Source organism: Vanacampus margaritifer, chromosome 2 (genome assembly GCF_051991255.1).
Source record: "Vanacampus margaritifer isolate UIUO_Vmar chromosome 2, RoL_Vmar_1.0, whole genome shotgun sequence".
NCBI lineage: Eukaryota > Metazoa > Chordata > Actinopteri > Syngnathiformes > Syngnathidae > Vanacampus > Vanacampus margaritifer.
The window spans coordinates 55,040,275-55,059,832 of NC_135433.1; the positions used below are offsets into that span (position 1 = coordinate 55,040,275).

The 19,558-nt window shown below is 38.8% G+C and overlaps 1 protein-coding gene across 2 annotated transcripts in view; it reads right to left on the bottom strand.

Moving 5' to 3' along the window:
- Positions 1–14,335, bottom strand: part of LOC144043711 (junction plakoglobin a-like) — a 145,398-nt gene extending 131,063 nt beyond the window's left edge. For both annotated transcript variants that reach the window (XM_077557622.1, XM_077557621.1), the window contains exon 1: positions 14,120–14,335. The gene's annotated coding sequence lies outside the window, so the exon portion shown is untranslated. The remainder of the gene's footprint in view (positions 1–14,119) is intronic.
- Between the last annotated feature and the right edge of the window lie 5,223 nt (positions 14,336–19,558).

Genomic DNA, 19,558 nt, shown 5'->3' on the forward strand with positions numbered 1-19,558 from the left:
AGCAGCTTCGTTCCTCAAACAAATCTCGTTCACACAGAAACATTTCAAGACTTGCGTGTGTCCAAAAGAAGACGCTGCGGACGTTTAACGGCTGTAATGTATATGCCAAGTCTGGAGTGGCACTGTAGCGCAGCCAAAGGGAGTTAACTGAGAGCGTAGAAGAAGAATCAGCGAAGAAGACGGACACTTTTTTTACAAAGAAAAAAACTTTTTTGTAATCTACAAAACAAATATGGCTTTGCATGTATCGAAACAATACAAAGAATACAAACACAGGAGGAGGGACAATGGCGGGTGATTCAAGTACAACACCACTTGTTGAACGTGGGAATAAAGAAGCAAAATATTTTGCTGCAAAAGCATAAGCAAGCTAAGGAGGCTGCGCAAGAAGACTACGACACGGCTATCCGCCATTGTTGTTGACAGCGAAAGCGAGAATTGACGCATACGTGACAATGTGTCGTCATCGAGCTGCGACCTTTACGTCATCGCTGAAGGAGTATCCTGCAAAAGGTGTCCAGACAGACGCGTACGAGGCGCGTATTGAAATCTTGTCACTCTGGAGCCTGGTTTCAAAAGTGATCGGTTTCACGCTCCGAAACCCTGCCGTCATGTGGACGAACAGCTTAAACGGTAGGAAACTTGTGAGGATACATTGAAACTAGCTTTTGTGCGGACGGGGCCTTAAATACACACTCACTATGAGACAATGAGATACACCTGGACAAGACACACGTGGCTGAGGGAACTGATTGGATAACACAAAGGGACAAAGGGAATCATAACAAGGAAAACGTAACAAAATACTGATCCTAATAGACAAAAGACAACAAAACAACAAAACCAATCCAACCCAAACCCCGACAGATACTTGCTATCGGTACTCGACTAACTCTGGTATCAATCAATATGGAAAAAACTAATAGCTGAAATGGAAAATTGCGGCTCTTAGTAATGCTTTAAAAAAATTATTTCTGAAAGTAAATGTTGCACACTGTGTAAACTCAATAAATAATAATAAGGCTTAACTCAAGGAAAGTTATCTGAGGAAAAGTACCATGGAATCTTTTTCTACAAAAAGAACTCATGTTGATTCATGGTACACTGACTTGCGAACAAGACAATAGCGTCTTTGTCTTTGTCTTTGACATAGTAACAAAAGCAGGACCACCTTCTTTGGTGGGCCTGGAAACGACTTGTGCATCGCCAGCAAGGCAATAAAAGAAAATGATATACGGAAAACGGAACATTTGCCACACAACAGGCATGGACAATGAGAGTCTGTAAGTGACTCTTTTTTTTTTATCTACATTTATATTTACTCATGCATAAGCTGTAAAATGTGACATTTTTCTTCATGGAAAAAAGTAAAACACTAACACTAGGACTTTCTGTCTACTATCTTTCTCTCCTGTAAGAATGTTGTTCCACTTTGTATGAAGAGCACGTTACTTGCACTCTGGCCAGCTGTACATCGTCAGGCTTTTGGTGCTGGCAATACAGCTACTGTTTGTAAAGTAGGGACACTGTGTATGCATGTGTGCATGCATACATACGATTTACATAGCCCTGATGCCTCTCAGTTTCATCTGACCTCAATACACCACGGGGCCATGCCATTGGATCCTTTGCTTATCACTCATGCACAAACACACACAGTACAGTCATTTGCACATCGGCATTGAAGTGTGTTATTCTGTATTCTCACACACTGACACACAGAGGCCAGCCAGAGGATAAAATAACAATTGTGTGACTTACTAACCAGAGAGTGATGCTCACCTTCTGTCCGGTATTCACACTGCATTATCTGCTTGATATTAACCGAATGCTGCAGTAGGTATCTTGTTTTGCAATTGCATTTACACAAAATAAGGAGACAAGGCCATTGCAAGATCTAAAATGAATTCAAGGATTCTGTGGAAAGATTTTTTTTTAGCTAGTTTAGCATTTATTTTAAATGTATAGACATTCTGAGTCTCTGTGGTGAACCAGGACATGTAAAATTAAAATTAATGGAAAGGCAAGTGGCTGATGCCACAATCTCCACCAAGGCACAGGTGCCACACCCGCTGCAGGAGCTGTGGCGCGGCACACTCACTTTTCCGCCAGCAAGAGCTCAATGGACACCACCAGAACTGACATTTCTTATTAGCAAAATCACATGAACATTTCACTTTCTTGTCTGCCATTCTGAGGGCTCATTTAAGGCAAAAAGATATGGAAAGGAAAAACAGCTGTTCGCAAATAATTTCAACAATTGTTCTAAAAAATTTATTCAGAAGGAGGATGCCGAAAAACACTTGCTAAATTCATAGAGAAGTTACAACAATATGTAAAAATGGCAACTGAGCTCAAAATGTCATTTGAAGAATTAAAGTACATCTCCACTATAGCATACATCTGGAAATCTCACAATAAAAGTTATATGGGAGTCTATGACTAATGTGGAAAGGGGGAAAGCAGCCTTGCCTGCAAACAGCTTATAGGGCGTCATACGCATGAAACCATTTTTATTCTTCATTCAGCTATTACAAACATCTTTTACACTATAGCTTCATAATAATAAAATATCAATTACTTTGCTAAGTAACTAATTACTTATACAAGACAGTAACTGAGTTGCTAAATCAATTACATTTTGGAAAAGGAAATTTGTAACTTTTTCTGATTTGTTTGGTTAGGTGGAGGTTTGATACAGCTGTTGCAGCACTTTTGCACTGTCAACAGTACTCAAATTGTTGAGGTTTGCAATCAAATTATTGTGAACACTCAGTCCCTCTCTATATCTTTGACATATTTCTTACATGTGGTGTCGGAGAGGTGCTTAAATTGAGTCTATTTGCAATAGGGATACATGAGCAACCAAGCAGAAAATAGACTCATAAGAGAATTCATTTTAGACGAGGTTTATGCCAATTTCCAGTGTGGCATGAAAACAGAATACAACAAAGCCTGATGTGACAAGGACATGTGCCAAAAATGGGAGGGTTCACACTGATTAACCGACTGCCTTAAATGTGATAAGAGGAAGAACAGTGTGTGTGTGTGTGTGTGTGTGTGCGTGTGTGTGTGTGCGCGTGTGCGTGTGTGTGTGTGTGTGTGTGTGTGTGTGTGAGAGAGAATCAAATCTGAAACATCAGCTATGTTAAAACATGCGAAGGTTGCTAATTTTCATCCCCCAAAAAGATGCAATATTAATAGCAGTCAATATTCCGCTATTTAAGAACAAACTTAAATAATTCATTTTTAATAAAGCTTATTGTCAAGCACTGATTTATCATCAGGCCATCTTGTTTCTACTTCTGTTACTTACTGTTCCAGATGTCACGCATTGGACAGACAGTAACGACTCTTTCTCATTTACTTGTGTGACGTACTGGTCCAGGTGTTGGACGCTTGCATTAAATAGGCATACTGAAGTTGAAACGTGTACATGTGTAAAAATACAGCTGTACATGATCTTCAAAAAACACAATGAGCAACATCAGCTTGTCTTTCTCTTTTCAAGTGAAACCGTTTTAACTATATGGTGTTTGCCTCTTCAGAGGCCATGAAATGTTTTGGATGGTTAGTCCACTCAGGCCCGGATGGAGGGGCGGGGAAGAGCCTCTGCTCCTCCTGTGACTGGCAGGGGTCTGAGATTGGATGCTGAGGACATGGCAGCCATTGCTACGGGGACTGTGTTGAACCATCATAACATTTTCATTTTCTTTATGTGAACATAAGCATTTGAGATATACTGTAACATCAATGATAAGTTATTAATAAACTTATTTGTCACAGAACACATCAAATGGCAAATATTTGTTTTAATTCATACAAAATGATTCAATCAAATTTCCCACTGTGGCAATATGACTTTATTTAAACAAGAAAATACCCCAAGGAGCAACAATAAAATAACAAACTTTGGCTGATGATGTCTCAGAAGATGAATTGTAAGCTTAATGTGATCTTCAAAGTTAAGGCTGATTTCATCTGTTGAGAGGTCAAACTTCCAAAACTTTTAAAGGGTTCAAATTTCAGATGATGTATACCTGATATAGACCTGCTATTGGAATTGACTTCCCAGTGATCTATTAACAGTTCTTGAAAATTTGGGGTCGATATATTTTTCCTAAACTGGTTGCTATGGACATTTGAAAGATGCAAGTACCAAAACTTTAAGCCCTTTAAAACTTGGGATTTCAACCTGTAAACATTAAAATTGCTGTAACTTTGTAATTTTTTTAGGTATGTCCATGTATTATAATTTTTAAGGGAATTAAGTGTAAAATTTAGATTTTTTAACACAGCACAACACAACCCCCCCCCCCCCCCCCCACCCAAAAAAAAAATTCTCTGGGAGAGGTATGCACCAATTTCACAGTGTGCTAAAATGACCCAAGTAAAGGAATAGTTGAAAGGAATGTTGATGTAGCATGATTTCTTCTTGTGAATGACTCCAAGTCATTCCTTTTTAGATAATTTAGAAACACCACAGTTGCTTTGCTGAAAATGAAAATATAAAATGTTTACATTAGCAGAAAAGAGCTGTTCTCCCTATCACTTGCCAGCATCAGAAAAAGTTTTTATTTACTGACTGTTAGATTCTGCAGTGGTTGGACTGTATCCCACCGAGTCATCGCGGGGGCTTTTGCCCACTGCAACTAGAGGCGCTAGCCACCAGCTAGCTTGTGGGCTAACAGGTTTCCAGACGGCGCGGACCAGCGGCGGGCTCATCCAATATGTTGCTGCCTCGCTTGGTGTTGTGTCAGTGTGTGGGTCCAGATAACACTGACACGACAGGCAATGTTAACTGTTTAACTCTTTGACTGCCAGACGTTTTCAGAAAAGGGATGCCGTGGGTGCCAGCCGATTTAGGCATTTTGACTGATCTTTCAAGGTCCACAGAAAATGTTGTGTTTGGACTATGGAAACACACATACTACCAAATGAAAGATTGGACTCTCATCTTTCATCAGAAAAAAAAAAGTTTGTTTCTACCTTATTCCGTTTTTCAGTAATCAACAATAGAAAATGATTAGTTTCACCCAAATGCTCTTTTTTGAAACCAAAAAACGGAGAAATCAAGCTTTTTGTGAAACGATATTATTTCATGCACTCTAGTGAATTTGAGACCTTATTTTTCCATGAATGATGCCACAAACACCTAAACAGTGCTTTACTTCTGTAAAACACTACCACCAACAATGAAAAAGTGTTTTTTGATAGCACAATACGTTTATTTACATTCAACAGTGTAACAATTTGACAAAACAATTTGGCAAACTATTTACAAATTTGTGCAACCGTGGTACTATTTACAATTGTGTGGATGTTTCAAATACAGTTTTTCTTTTTGTAACACTCCCCTGCGTGCAAGGCGACGCATCAGGATTTGCACAACAGATGAGTTTCACTGCGATGGCCCCTTAGCGTGCAGACGCTACACTTTCTTGCTGGCTTTTTTTTCTCCGGAGAATAGCAAGTATATACTGCAGTGTGTGTTTGGCCATGTTGCCATCAAGTCTACTCTCAGGATCATGATACGGTGACTTTACGGTGGTGTTACGTCTGGCTTCCTCATGTCCTTCAGTTCCTATACCGGGTGGTTGATCCATCTTTTCCGCTCCATTCATGGTGGCATCGTAGTCCATAACCAGTGTCTTCTCTGTGATCAGACTGTACCCACTCCTCCGATGAATATGCATTGGACTCGGGGCACTCTTCGTCGTCCGATTGAACGTCCGCCTGAGCGTGCTCGGTTGTGCTCCGCGTTTTCCGGCGTTAGCATCGCTAGCCGGTGAGGCTTTATGACGTGATCATAGCCGCTGCGTCAACGCTTCCAACTTCGGCATCAACCTCAGAGTCACCATCATCATCATCGCCGTCATCAATGTGCTCTTTAGCATTGGTCGATGCTCAAGCGTAAGCTGCTTGCAACCGGTCGCCATTATGGCTTCCTCAGCCATTGTCCCCTCAACACTCTAGCTCCGCCTCACGTCTTCTACTGACGCTTACCCAATCTTGTCCAAAGAGAGTCATCGCTGCCATCTAGGGGCCAAAAATAGCATTATACTAAATAGATCTGCTTGATACTTTCAGCACAGCTGGCCAAGGCTTTCCTCCACCCGTTTCCCCCCCCCAAAAAAAAAAAACTTGGTGAACGTCTTTTAACGTCTTTGGCGCTCCTCCGTAGGTTTTTACTAAACGTCATTTAACGTTTTTGGCAGTAAAAGAGTTAATAAACACAGCACCACACATTATTCAGCCTTAGACAATTGAGAACACGGTTCAAACTAGTTACAGTCTATACCTACAATGCTTTCAATTTCAATGTATTACTGTAGCCTCAAATACATAGAATACAGTTTTTCTTTAAATTGTGGCATCCAGGATGACTGGATTTTTTAGGATATAGCCATTTAGCGAGCTAACGGCACACTGTAGTGGTAGAAATGGGCCAAGTAATTATAACTCACACTTGTGCCATTCTGGAACTTTACCCTAAATATAAACTGGCAAACACAAAAACATGTTCTTCTTTAAATCAGTGTGTCCTCCCACTTTTGGCAGTGCTCCCGCGGTATCAGGCTTTGTCGGATTTTGTTGTCATGCCAAACTGAAAACTGGCATAAACCTCACCAAAAACGAATTCCAAGATAAATCTATTTTCTGCTCAGTCACTCATGTATCTTCATTGTAAATGGACTAGACAGGAGCTCCTCTCTCAAAAGCCACCCTATCAAAAATATGTACATAACCCATATCAGACGGTTTAGCAGCCTGTCCACGTATGCTTCTTTTGGAGTTAACAACAAAATGATTGGGGACCTGAACCGTTTGATTTTGGTTGATGAGAATGAAAAACCTGTTGGTATAAAGGGACGTTCAGTTTAAGTACAGTTTATTTTAAATCAACTTTCTCAATTAAGTTCTGATTAGAACCTAAAAAAGAACATTCAGTTAGTCATTTATTAGCAATTTGGTTTTATTGCTGTCCACTCATTGACTGTCTGTAATATTCTTCTTGGACTGATATGCGTTACATGATTATCATTTATGGTAAACATCATCAAAAAAGGGCAAAAATTTCAGATAATTGCCTTAACAATCTAATAACTAATCTAGATTTTTTTCCATCTGTGTAGTGCATAATGGGATGTTATATTAAGCCTTAAGTCAGCAAAACAGCTTGCCCAAAAATAGTTTTAATGCAGTTGTTGTTGATCACCAGACAAGTAGGATAAAAAAATCCAATCCCAATATCTTCCTAATGGTTGCCCCTATTATTGGTCCCATCTTAAATGAGACAAAAATTTGGATCATAAAATCCCCTTCACTTTGAAGATTTGACCCTGATATTAAATGAGCATTATACATCTGTGCTTACGAGCACTGCCTGAACACAATAGTAAACCCAAAAGGGTGACAGTGCTGCCTGCCAACCTTGATCAAAGCAATATTTTGAGTAGATGATTGACAATAAAGGAGTAATTTTTCTGAATGAAGTTTGTTTCATCATACACACACAAAGTTACTTTGTGCATTATAACACGACAGAGTGTGAAATGAAGAAAAGATCATTCTCATTTAATTGATTGGGCTGACACCTGCCTCGGATTGACTCATTGAGAAGTCATTAGCCTTGGGGTATAAATGTACTTTTTCCATCCTTCGCTAAGTTGTTTACAATACAATATTGACAACATAAAATTATATGTGGTATTATTGTAAGCAGTGTCTATTGTTGTATCATCTGAAGCTACAGTAAACTCCACACATATCTTTCTTCTCGTGAGACATCTCGTATCGTGAAATTTGTGTCTCGTCCCATGTCTATTCATCACCTATCCAAAATGTACTAGATTGTATTTTTTTTTTTTCAAATATGCATAAGAAACTGGTCCACAACTTTTGAAACCACATCCAAATGTTTTTGAAAAAGCAAATAAGAGCTAAAACATCACTGATACGGAAAGTATTTTCTGCACCTGACAAATTTTCCTTTGCATGTGTTTGAGAATGTGAGTTTGTGTGTTGGTGTGAGGGCGCGTGCCACACGCTCAAATACACATGGCGTAAGCATAAGAGACCCTAACCCCAGACAACCACTCCCCATGGCACTTGGTGCATATATATAAATAAGTGTCGACACCTTGTCGAGAGGAATAATCATCATATTAGACATCTTAATAGTTGACAGTGGAGTAACCTGTGCTGCTACCGCAAAGTATTCACTTTAGTTTGCTTATGGCAATGCAGATAATTAACAGTTTTGCCAGGGAACACGAGAGTGTGTTAAAATGGTATGTATCAACTCAAAATAATAGCCCGTGAAATGAAATCAGACAGCCGGTGTAACAGCCCCCCACCACCAACAAAAATTATTCAAGCATCATTTTCCACAGATGTCTGAGCAGATTTGTGGCAGTTTATTTGTGATGCACATCAGAGATAATAACGTCTGTAAATAGAACTCACACTGAGTCTAAAAATATCTCTCTGATGCCACTGTCTTGAGATGTCTGGCTAAGCACAAATTTCAATCCAGACTTGCCGAGCACAAACAAGCCATAAAAACTGGCAATGCTTTCTATACCCTATGGCACTGCATTATAAATATTCAAATCATTGTAATATAACTCAAAAAGCCTATCATATAGTAAAGAACATATACCTGAGTCTATAAGGAGAGGTGATAGATTAAAAGGACTCTTTGCAGAGGGAGGCTTTTAGGATTTACACTTAAAGAGCCACTCTGGTCTGAATGGTGAATTAGACTTCATTCCTTTTCTTTAAGATCTCTTTTCTAAAAATATATTGTAAATAATTGTATATTAATTGTGTTTCGTTTTTTTAGTAGTGACTTTTAAAGTAAAGCAAAAAGTATTGCTGACTAAATGCTTAGTACTACCTGACTGTGTGCCCAGCCCAGTGGTGTAGTGGACCCTGGAGAAGTGGGTATACTCAAAATTTTACTTACCGGTACCGGTACTTTTTTATTTATTTTTTTGCTTCTAGAAAAACGCCCTTATTTAAAAACGGTGGCATGTAAGAATATGCCGTCATTTGTAATTACGCACAATAATACAATTATTGTGAATGAATTATGAGCAGTTTGTAATGTAAAATGTATGTATTATGAGGCAAACGTGAATAATATATTATCTACTATAAAATTAAACTACATCATGTAATTTAGGGCTAAGTACTAACTGTACTATACTTTAAAGTCTCGTTTCCACCGACGGTATCTACTCTACTCTACACTGCTCGGCTCTACTTGGCTCCACACCAAAAAGCAGTGCATCTCCACTGCCATGGCCACCGCCCGGGAGTGAGATTACCCTCCTCACCTTGCCAGTGATGTCATGCTAAAGCGACCGCAGCTAGTGTGCACTGCATACACAGGCAAAAATAATGGAGCGCGCAAACAATGGTTTGTGGCTGTTTATTTCAGCCTGAAGACATTAAATGAATATTGCAGCAACGAGAAGACTGCATTCAATCATGTTAAAAAGGTTTGCACCTCCTCAAAAGTCCAAGCATTAATCTGTTTTGAAGCCATTGTTGTCCTCTCTTCATCTTTAATGGCAGCTGTTTTCCCGGGGTGGTGGTTTGCGCAGCTGCACATTGATGACGACATGTCTCGAACCAATAATTGGCCTCCAAAATGATTATGTCACGTTTTGGAACTGGATTACTTTTTTTAGAACCGCAAAGGAGCAGGTACCAGAAAAAGTGAGTAGAGTAGAGCCGAGTAGATTTGTTGGTAGCGACGGGGCTTTTTCAGAGTAGAGTAGAGTAGAGTAGAGTCGGTGGAAACAAGGCTAAAGTTTCTGTATACAGTAGGCTATACAATAACTTGTCTTAAGTTATTTAGACCTAAAAATAGATACTAAGATAATCTCTGGTCTGGGCAATTATTACAGTTTCATTCATCAAACATTACAGTCTAGCATAAAAGTATTTGCAAACTGGGTTAATTATGCAATTACTGAAAACATTACACATGTTCCCTACATTATCCTAATCCAGCTAGTTTAGGTCTAATTAGCTAACTTAAGTTGCTAACGTTAGGATAACATTACATTTCATAACATAAGCCTAGCCTAAACGCACAGTTTAACTACAATGTATTGGCGACAAAATCCTCTGTACAGTACAGTCAGTCATATTGCTGACAGTAGTTTAAAACAATGATTTATTTGGAAACGACTTTAAAACTTACCTGTGAATGATGTTTTCGTAGTATGTACAGAATGTTGTTTGGATACATGCCGTCACTCACTGGAAAGACGTTTATTTATTTCTGCCTCTCATTTATGATCATTGCACAGGTGACGGAGCGACCTGTCAATCAACTGGAGTGACATTGGCACCTCAAGTATTAGCAATAAAGTCCTCGGCATGACCCGCCCAACTCATTCTCTGATTGGCGCATTAGTCCTCGTGTCTTTAATTAACCAATAAGGCAGCAAGTGCAGGCCATCGAGTTAGATGCAGCGAAGGGTGGGTCATGGCTGAATGGTCAATGGTGTGCAAAAACTGCGCATCAAGGAGAATTCAGAAGTGGGTAGAGGCAAAATTGAGTGGGTGGACTACACCACTGGCCTAGCCCACATGGAACATGTGACTTATAAAACCATATAAAAGCAGTTCAACAGTATGACAGTCCATTTCAGCTTGCCTTCAAAGGCTGAAACTCGTCTGCAATTTTTTAAACTTGGCCATGTTTGAATAAAGGCCTTTTCCTTTTAATGCCTTTGAGTGCTTCAGTTTTCTATTTTCTGCAAATGTCACCTTATTTTGGATTTTATGGCCATTACGCCTTTTACTCACTATACAGTACACTCTTGCACGATGGTTGAATGTAAAAAAAAAGAAACAGAAACAACAACAACTGCAGTTTTCTAACAGACTGAAGTTAGTCCATTCTGTTGGGATGTTACTTCACGTGGTTTAAATCTCCTGTCCTATTCAGTCCATTCACTCATTTTACTTGAGTTCAGCCCTGGCTTAAAAAAGCGGAGGGGATGTTGTCAGATAGCATTGATATTCTCCGACAATACATATTGGACTTAAAAAAAATGCCAAATGGGGTAAAATCCCATAAAGAAGCACAAGACAAATAAATAAAATGGGAATTGAGTGAAAGCTGCTGCAGCAGGCTACTGATGCTCAGCACCCAGAAGTGATTTCATCAAATCAATAATAACCTCCTGATAGGCGCTGACCAAAGTTTACTCATATTTTTAAGATCTGGGTGCAGCCTTTGACACAATTTCTCTTTACATTGTCTTTGACAGACTGCCGTCCATTGGCATCAGAAACACACCCCTCTACTGGTAGAAATCACATTTGTCTGTCGGGACGGCATTGCTCATTGGTAGAGTGGTTGTCTCACAACCCAGTGGGTTCGATACCAGGCTTTTGTAACCACGTCGAAGTATCCTGGAGCAAGATACTGAACCCCCATTTGCTCAACGAGTAGTCGAATGTAAAGCACTTTGAGGGCCTTGTAATACAGAAAAGCGCTGTATTAATGAATTATAATTTACCATATAGAATAATCTGACATAGCTAGATTATTTTCCATGTCAAGTTCCACACTGCAACAGTTCCCCTGAAACATTACATTAGATATTAGAGTATATGGATAATACACCCGTTTGAATAATACAAGGTGATTTTTTTGTCAAATAAAGTCCTTAACCTCAAAAATACAAATAGTGATGCCACACTTTGCACGCAATTAATAAGTATTACAGCTGTACATGTGATCAGAAATACCAAATGACATTTAAGTATTGCATTTGTCTGATTAAGGAGTTTCCTGAAATTCACTGAAATATAATTTCATTCAATTAAATTGTGGTCCATAAATTCCAGAAACATGAATTTATCAAGCTCCTGTTTGGTGGGCCTGCACTAGAAGTGTGCCAAAAAATTTATTCTCATAAGAATCGCGATTCTCATTTAGTACGATTCAGAATCGATTTTAAATGTCCCAAAATCGATTTTATTTAAATTATTTTATACTGTCTTCCCTTTGTTTGTGTGTGCCTTTATTGGGAGCACTGTTCATGTTGTACCCGATTTGGCCACTTAGGGGCAGTGTGGTTCCACGCGGTCTGATACACTGTTAAGTTGTAGCCACATTAGAAAGTAGAAGGAAAAAGTCATGATCAAGTTATTACAATAAAAGTAGTTTTTTTGCAGCGTGGAGCCGTTCTTTTGAGTGACAAAAGTGCCGCAAGTAGAGCACTAATTAGCATTAGCAAGTCAGACTGGAGTAGATCATTACGATTCCTTGAACATCTATAAATTGAAGCAAAAATCATTGTCAATGAAATCATTTTGAATCAAAAATCTTTCTTAATCGAAAATCAATTCTGAATCGTATCGCACACCCAGAAATCGGAATTGAATCAAATCGTGAGACATTCAAAGATTCCCACCTCTAGCCTGCACCCATTGGGGCTGGCCAGGCACAGCCAATGAAGTAATGCGGGTCCCCCTTCCCACTGGCTCACTTCCTGTGGGAGCGACTGCAATGTGACCTGGATGGTGGATGAAGGACAGGATCTTGGCATTCTAGTCCCTGACTACAGAAACTGACTGTTGGTGGGGTCCCAACAGCATCCCTGGCAGGGGAAGGATTCTGAGCTGGTGCATGGGACACTTTTACACACTGGATTAGATCAATGAAATTCATCAGAATTGTGATGAAGTGTTTTTGTTCATAAAAATCCATATTTTAAATAGAACACACAACATGTTTATCCTACACTTGTTTGGTAGAATTTTTTTTTTTTGGGGGGGGGGGGGGTTGTTGTAGTAAACGCTCAAAAGACTGCAAGTCAAATTTATCATTTAACAACTCTAATCCGAGTAGATAAATAAACAGTCTTTCATGGTAATTTATGGTTCATTTGCAATTATTTTAGACAAAGCCTAACTTATATTGAGGGGTAAAAACAAACAAAAAAAACGCAAATATATATATATATATGTGTTTTTCAAAATCATTCAGCCCTAGTTTAGCCTACACACTGCAAAACACTTAACAACACAACATATACATATATTGCATATATTGCAAGTACAATATTCCAACAATTTTCCTTCTAAAACAGTGTTAAGTGGCTCTGCATGTGGCTGGTATGCTCATTCTTCTCACAGCCAAAGACTGTGGCAAAATCAGCAGACATGAGGACATATTATGATCGTGTGTGTGCATACGCGCCTGTGTGTTACTGTGTGTGTGTGTGTGTGTGTGTGTGTGTGTGTGTGTGAGAGAGAGAGAGAGAGAGAGAGAGAGAGAGAGAGAGAGAGAGAGAGAGAGAGAGAGAGAGAGAGAGAGAATGTTAAATACCACTTGTGTAACAATTACATTTGTCCCAATATGAACGCTTCCTCTCCCGACAGAGATAAATGCCATACTTAATATCAGTTGGAAATCAGATTCTTCTGCACCTGCACATGAACAATGCACACCTAAATACTAATAGATGGAAAATGGCAGTGTGGTATCTAGGTGGTGAAAGGCTAGCTGAACTTCAGACAACAGCAAAGGTGACATTTTGGAATTATGGCGTTACTCTGGGTAAGCTAGACGCTTCCTTCCACATTCTAAAAACATGCATGTTGGCGGCATGTTGGTTCATTGAAGACTAAATTGTTCTTAGGTGCGAATGTGAGTCGGGATGCGTTTGTCTATGGCTTACGATTGGCTGGCGACCAGTCTAGGGGGGTCCAGCTCACCCGCTACTCCTGAAGATGACCATTAAAGAAAATTGATAGGATGATTACTGAAGTAAGACAACAGCTAAAGTGAGAGTGAGCCAGAGAGCAAGATACAGAGAGAGAGACTGGTCACAAAAGCATAGCAACACAGATAAACTCCACATTTAATGCAACTTAAGCAAGCAATGCCCAAAAACAAGGATAATTGCCAACTTGAACATTCATTAAGGCACACACACACACACAAAAGATAGAATTTTACAAATAAACCAACTGAGCTGATGCTGCAGGATGAGGCTAGAGCTTTATTAACCTTCTCATACATCAGTGCGTGATATTAATAACCTAGCGTTCAAAAGCATATGTGGGCTTGTACGGTTACCTTGTTTAACTGGACGGCAGGTCGTCGCAGCCTCGTGCTGCTTTCAACTTGTCCCCTCTCCCAAAATCCTCAGTCTGCGTAGAACGAGCGCAGATCCGCTCCAGAGATTTGCAAGCGCTGTGTATCCTCGCTGGCTCTTGTCTCTTGTGTCAGAGGCGGTGTGTAGCGAGCAGCCAGCCGGGCAGAGTGAAGGCGAAGACAGCAGCCTCAGCTACGAGCGCGTCACCGGAGGAAAGGGGTTGGGGGGATTGGGGGGCGTTTAGAGAAGAGGGCTTACTAGGATTTTTGGAACGCGTCCTTTCTTGTCTTCAATCAGAACTAAATCCCTTTTGCAAGTGTTCAGAATAAGGACATAGTTGAGCACTTGTTTTGTGCATGTATTTCCCATCTAGGAATCATAAACTGGGATTGAGTGCAACATATAAATGTTATGAAATGTGTTGCAAGTACGTAATCATTTAGTGGCCATATTTCATACTTCATCATTATTTATAATAATGCATTATTGCATTATTAATCATTTTCAATTCATCTAAAATATATAGCCTATGCACTTATGATGGTAATGAAACAGAATTGACAGGCTTCAAATTAGGACCTGACTATAAATTTGGGGATTGACTGGGGTTTGATTGAATTCAAATGTAGTGTGTGTAGTATAGTCCAAGCTGATGTCAATGTGCAATAGGCATACGCTTGCTGGCATAAATAATGTTTTATTGAATTGTTGCATTCAGTCCTGCCATTGGACACTTTTGTTTTAATTTAAACTGAGTTTAACATGAAAGGTTTTTGTGATATGGAAGAAAAAAAACTGAATAAAAAATATAGTGCAAAACCTTTCCCAACATTAATGTGACCTACCGTACAACCTGTACAAGCACAAAGAATAAATTCAATCTTTTCAGTGAGGGAAGTTTAAAAAAAAATGCACCAATGCGTTACAGGCCGATGAAACCAAAGTTGAACTTTTTGGCCACTGCTCATCACCAAAACAACACCTATACCTCTAGTCGAGCATGGTTGCTTAGATAAAAATGATGAACAGTTTCAAATAGCAGTCAACGATAGCACAAAATCTCCAAGCTTGTGCTTGGACAGAAAATTAAAAGGAAGAACCCTATAGTACATTTGAAATTTATTAGAGGTTAATCAAAGGCACTTGAAATGTCAGCAAATGTGTCCTGACTCATATTTGACATGAATATGAATGTGAACACAGCCATATCCCCAGTGAAAGAGAGTGCACACACTTGTGCAACCACATTGTCTGTTTTTGGTTATTGTACTTCTTCTGTCAAAATGTATTTATTTATTTATTTATTTATTTATTTATTTATTCCAATTGAGTTGTACAAGTTAATATAATATCTGAAATGGTTTATCTGGGTGACCTGCCATTTCAACAGGGGTGTGTAGACTTTTTATAGCCACTGTAGTTCTGTTCTTTGGCAACTATGGAGAAGATCAGTTCAATGATGAATGCATTGGCTTGCTCCTGAGCAATTTGTGGTATATTTGAACAAGTCTGAAAGCCACATTTTCTTGAGAATGCTCTGGTCTCACTGAGTGAGCCTTCTTTACTAACGTAGACAATCTCTACACTGTCTCCTCCTTGCGGTCAGTCGCTGGCTGAGAAGAGAAGAGTGGATAGAAACCATTGGTTGTTATCCTTGCACTGTGGGTTGACATCAATGTGCAGAGTCCCAGTGACAATCTGATATTAATTAGATGTTCACGTGGCAGAGAAAAGGCAAAACTTCCTCCCATTTCCACAAATTTGTGAGCAGAAACATGTGGTGTCACAAATGGTTGGAGCCAAACAGATGGGGGAGGTACTCAATGTAGCAAAAGCTAGTCTTTTGATGCACTTAACTCTCTCAATACATATGACGTATCAATACGTCATAAGCGTCATAGTCACTGCGTACACATGACGTATAAATACGTCATAAGCTTCTTTTTTTATGCAAGAGTGTACAGGAGGGTCTGACTGAAGGATTAGGATTGACTGCAATGTTACTTAAAAGAAACGGCCAGCAAGTGTAAGATCAGCCAGTATCACGCAAGGATCTTGTTGTAGAAGAAGAGAAGCAGAAAGTGCAGATTGGGACTGGGAGTGTCGTCACTACTAGCTTGTTGTAGAGCAGCGGGGAGCAATGGAGAGGAAGTAGAAAATAAGCGATCGGCAGAACAAAACAGTTTACCCTGCAGGATTGCTTTTTGGCTTAAAAAAAAAGCATCCTCATCAGGTCATCAAAGCATGATGGCGGCGATTGAGTTGCTGCACATCCAGAAATGACGCTTCGTTTGTCAAGCAAACGCAACAAGCAACCCACCCGTCGAATGATGATCCGCGGGGTTAACGACTCGTTTTGCCAGTCACGTCGACCCCTGGACGACTGAATGCTGCGGCAGAGCTACAGTCAGACCAGTCAATTGTTCATTTTTATGTGCAATAAACTGTTATTTTATTATCTAAAGCACTTTTTGGAATGTTGTCTTATTGCACGAAAACATTATTTAGATGTTTGAGCTGTCACAAAAGAAAAAAATAGTAATGTTAAAGTTGATGTTGTGCTTTAAATGTTTGTTTTACAAAAAGCTTCTACATTTTTTTTCTGAGGAATTGGAATTTTGACAAAACTTGGCTATATTCTAACACTGATAACTAAAGAACGGAAAAAAGATAGAAATACACTTCTTTATTTATGATGAAAAAAGAGAGTAGAGCTGCCAAACTATTACATTTTTTAATCAGATTAATCACATCTTAGAATTTTGATTAATCACAATTAATCGCTTAATAAAAAATACTTTTTTATCAAAAAAAATGTCCCACCAAATTTGAAGAACACCGGTTATGTGTTAATGCTTTCGACATTTAATGTTATGAGGACGTCTTCCACAGTTTTTTGATCCACTACATTCTCTCATCCTCCTCTTTTTCTTATCAGTTAATTACTTGCATAGTTTAAAAATTGAAAAAAATTACCCCAATATTTTAACATGAACAAATATTCTAAATGTGATATGCAAACATTTATTAAGTGCTTTATTTTAATCCATGTAATTATGTTTATTGCTCAAACACAACCTGTGTTACCTTAAACATAGCCATCCACTGTCACGCTAAAGGATAATATATGGTCAAAATGAATGAATTAATTTAAAAATATATATTTATTCATGATTAATGCAATTATTTTTTGGTGATTAATTAATCAGTTAACGCTTTAACTTTGACAGCACTAGAAGAGAGTCTAATCTTTCTTTTGGTATGTTCCATATAATATAGCAATAGAACACAATATTCTGTGGGCCTTGCAAAGTCAGTCAAAATCCAGTAAAACGGCTGCCGCTGGTATTGATGGGGGTTGCTCCAATGAACATGGGTGGTATTCAATTAGTTAATATATACTGTAGGTACAGTATGTAATAGTAATATTAAATGTGAAAAATGATCAGGATGTTAATTTTGTGATTTTGGGCAATCACAATCAAATATTTTTAGAATTAATTATTCTATCAATTATTCCATAAAATTAATCAAAAAGTCTGAAAAAAAAATCTTTATCATTGTAGATGTTTGCAAATATCTTACCTGTTTTAGTAAAGGACAACAGAAATCAGATATTTACTTTTGAGAGGCTGAAATAAGATGATTTGGAAAATTAAGATAAACAATGGATCCAAACAACTAATTGATCATCAAAATAGTTGTTGATTAACTTGATGATTGACGAATTGTCGATAAATTGATTGATTTTGACACTTTGTTCAGACTATAACAGTCAGGTGTGTGCAGAGGGTGGGAACCTGTACATCCACCTGTGGGCATCCACAGCACCAATTTTCTAGTCATTACTATGAGGTATGTCAGAAAAATGCCAGGACTGGTATCACAAGCCATATGCCAAAACCAAACTACCAGTTTTCCTCTTCACTGTGGTCTAGGCAATCCAGGATGGATGTATACAAAATTATTCTGGTGGCTTTGCTTTGTTCAGTACATGGAAAGAGTTGTGATAGGCTTCTTCTGCTTCATTATGACAATGTAGCTGCTCACAATGCCCTGAGCATCTGACAGTTCCTGGTCAAGAAGCACATCACTGGCTGGAGCAATTCTCTACTCACGTGAACCCAAACTCAAGTTGGTCATCAATGTGACTAGTTTTGAAGATGTGGCAGAAATCAAGATTGCTGCAATGCATGGACAAAATTACTTTCCTTTAAAAAAAAAAAGTTTGAAAAAGTACTTTTCAGTGTGTGTGTGTGTGTGTGTGTGTGTGTGTGTGTGAGAGCCCAAGTGGGAGAAGAAGTAAAGGCTACACTTATCTGAATATCCGAGAGACAATCTCATCATGATGAGCTACCACTGCTCCACTCAGCCTGATTATATTAACTGTGATGACTATCAGCTTAGCAAGTACTTCAAAAGAGAACGTGTGTGTATGTGTGTATTATACTGTACGTATGGGTTGCATGATGTTCATTCATGGAACACTTTTTATTTTTCTTACTGATACTAGTTTGAATTGTTGGGAACACACAACTCAAGGTTCTTCACTCTTAAGAGGAAGTGTGTATGAACTATTAAAGTGCAAATATCAATGGTATCTAATTCCCTGAAAAAAGGTTGCAGATTATATTAATATTATCCATAATATGAAAGATACAAATGTTTTTTTTTTCTTTTTAACACATTTAGATTCATCAAACAGGGCCTGCAAGCAGGCGTAGAGTGATGTTAATGTTGCATTCTCTGTTTGTTAGAACTAAATAGTCTCGCCATGCTATAAGCGCACCAAAGGTTAATTGACACAGAAGTCAGCCATCAGTAGCCCACAAGTATCTGTATGATGTATTGTATTAATAGAGGAAATAAATCACTATGTGGAGCATATTTAGCATATATTGTATTAGAATTTTGCCACAAGCTGCAAAAATCACCCATTCGCATGATCAAAACCAGTTTTCATCCAAAGTCCATATTCCTTGAGTCACTGACTGAAGGTCTCTCATCAGTTTTTTTGTTTTAAACATTCCTCATGTTATATTCCCGTTTTTCCTTCCCCCTGTTCATTTTTGTTTCTCTTCAGGCATCTTTAGAAGTGTTGGTGGGCGGAGCTTCCTGGTTGCATGCTTGGCAATTATTACCAGGGTTGGGAATCCAGGTCCAGAAAGTAAAAACCCTGCCACAGATTGACTTTAGCTACAGGTGCTTCTGCTCACTTGGAAGGTAAACAAGCTTGCCTCCACCTGTTGAGTAGAAGCACCTGTGGCTTAAGCCAAGCTGTTTCAGGGTTTTTGCTTATGGACCTGGATTCCCCAACCCTGGTTATTGCCATGCCATATGTTTTAAAGTCGGTCACACACAAGTAAGGATGGTGCCGGATTGCTACTTCAGACTGTTTGTTTCCACTGACTTTAATCCAT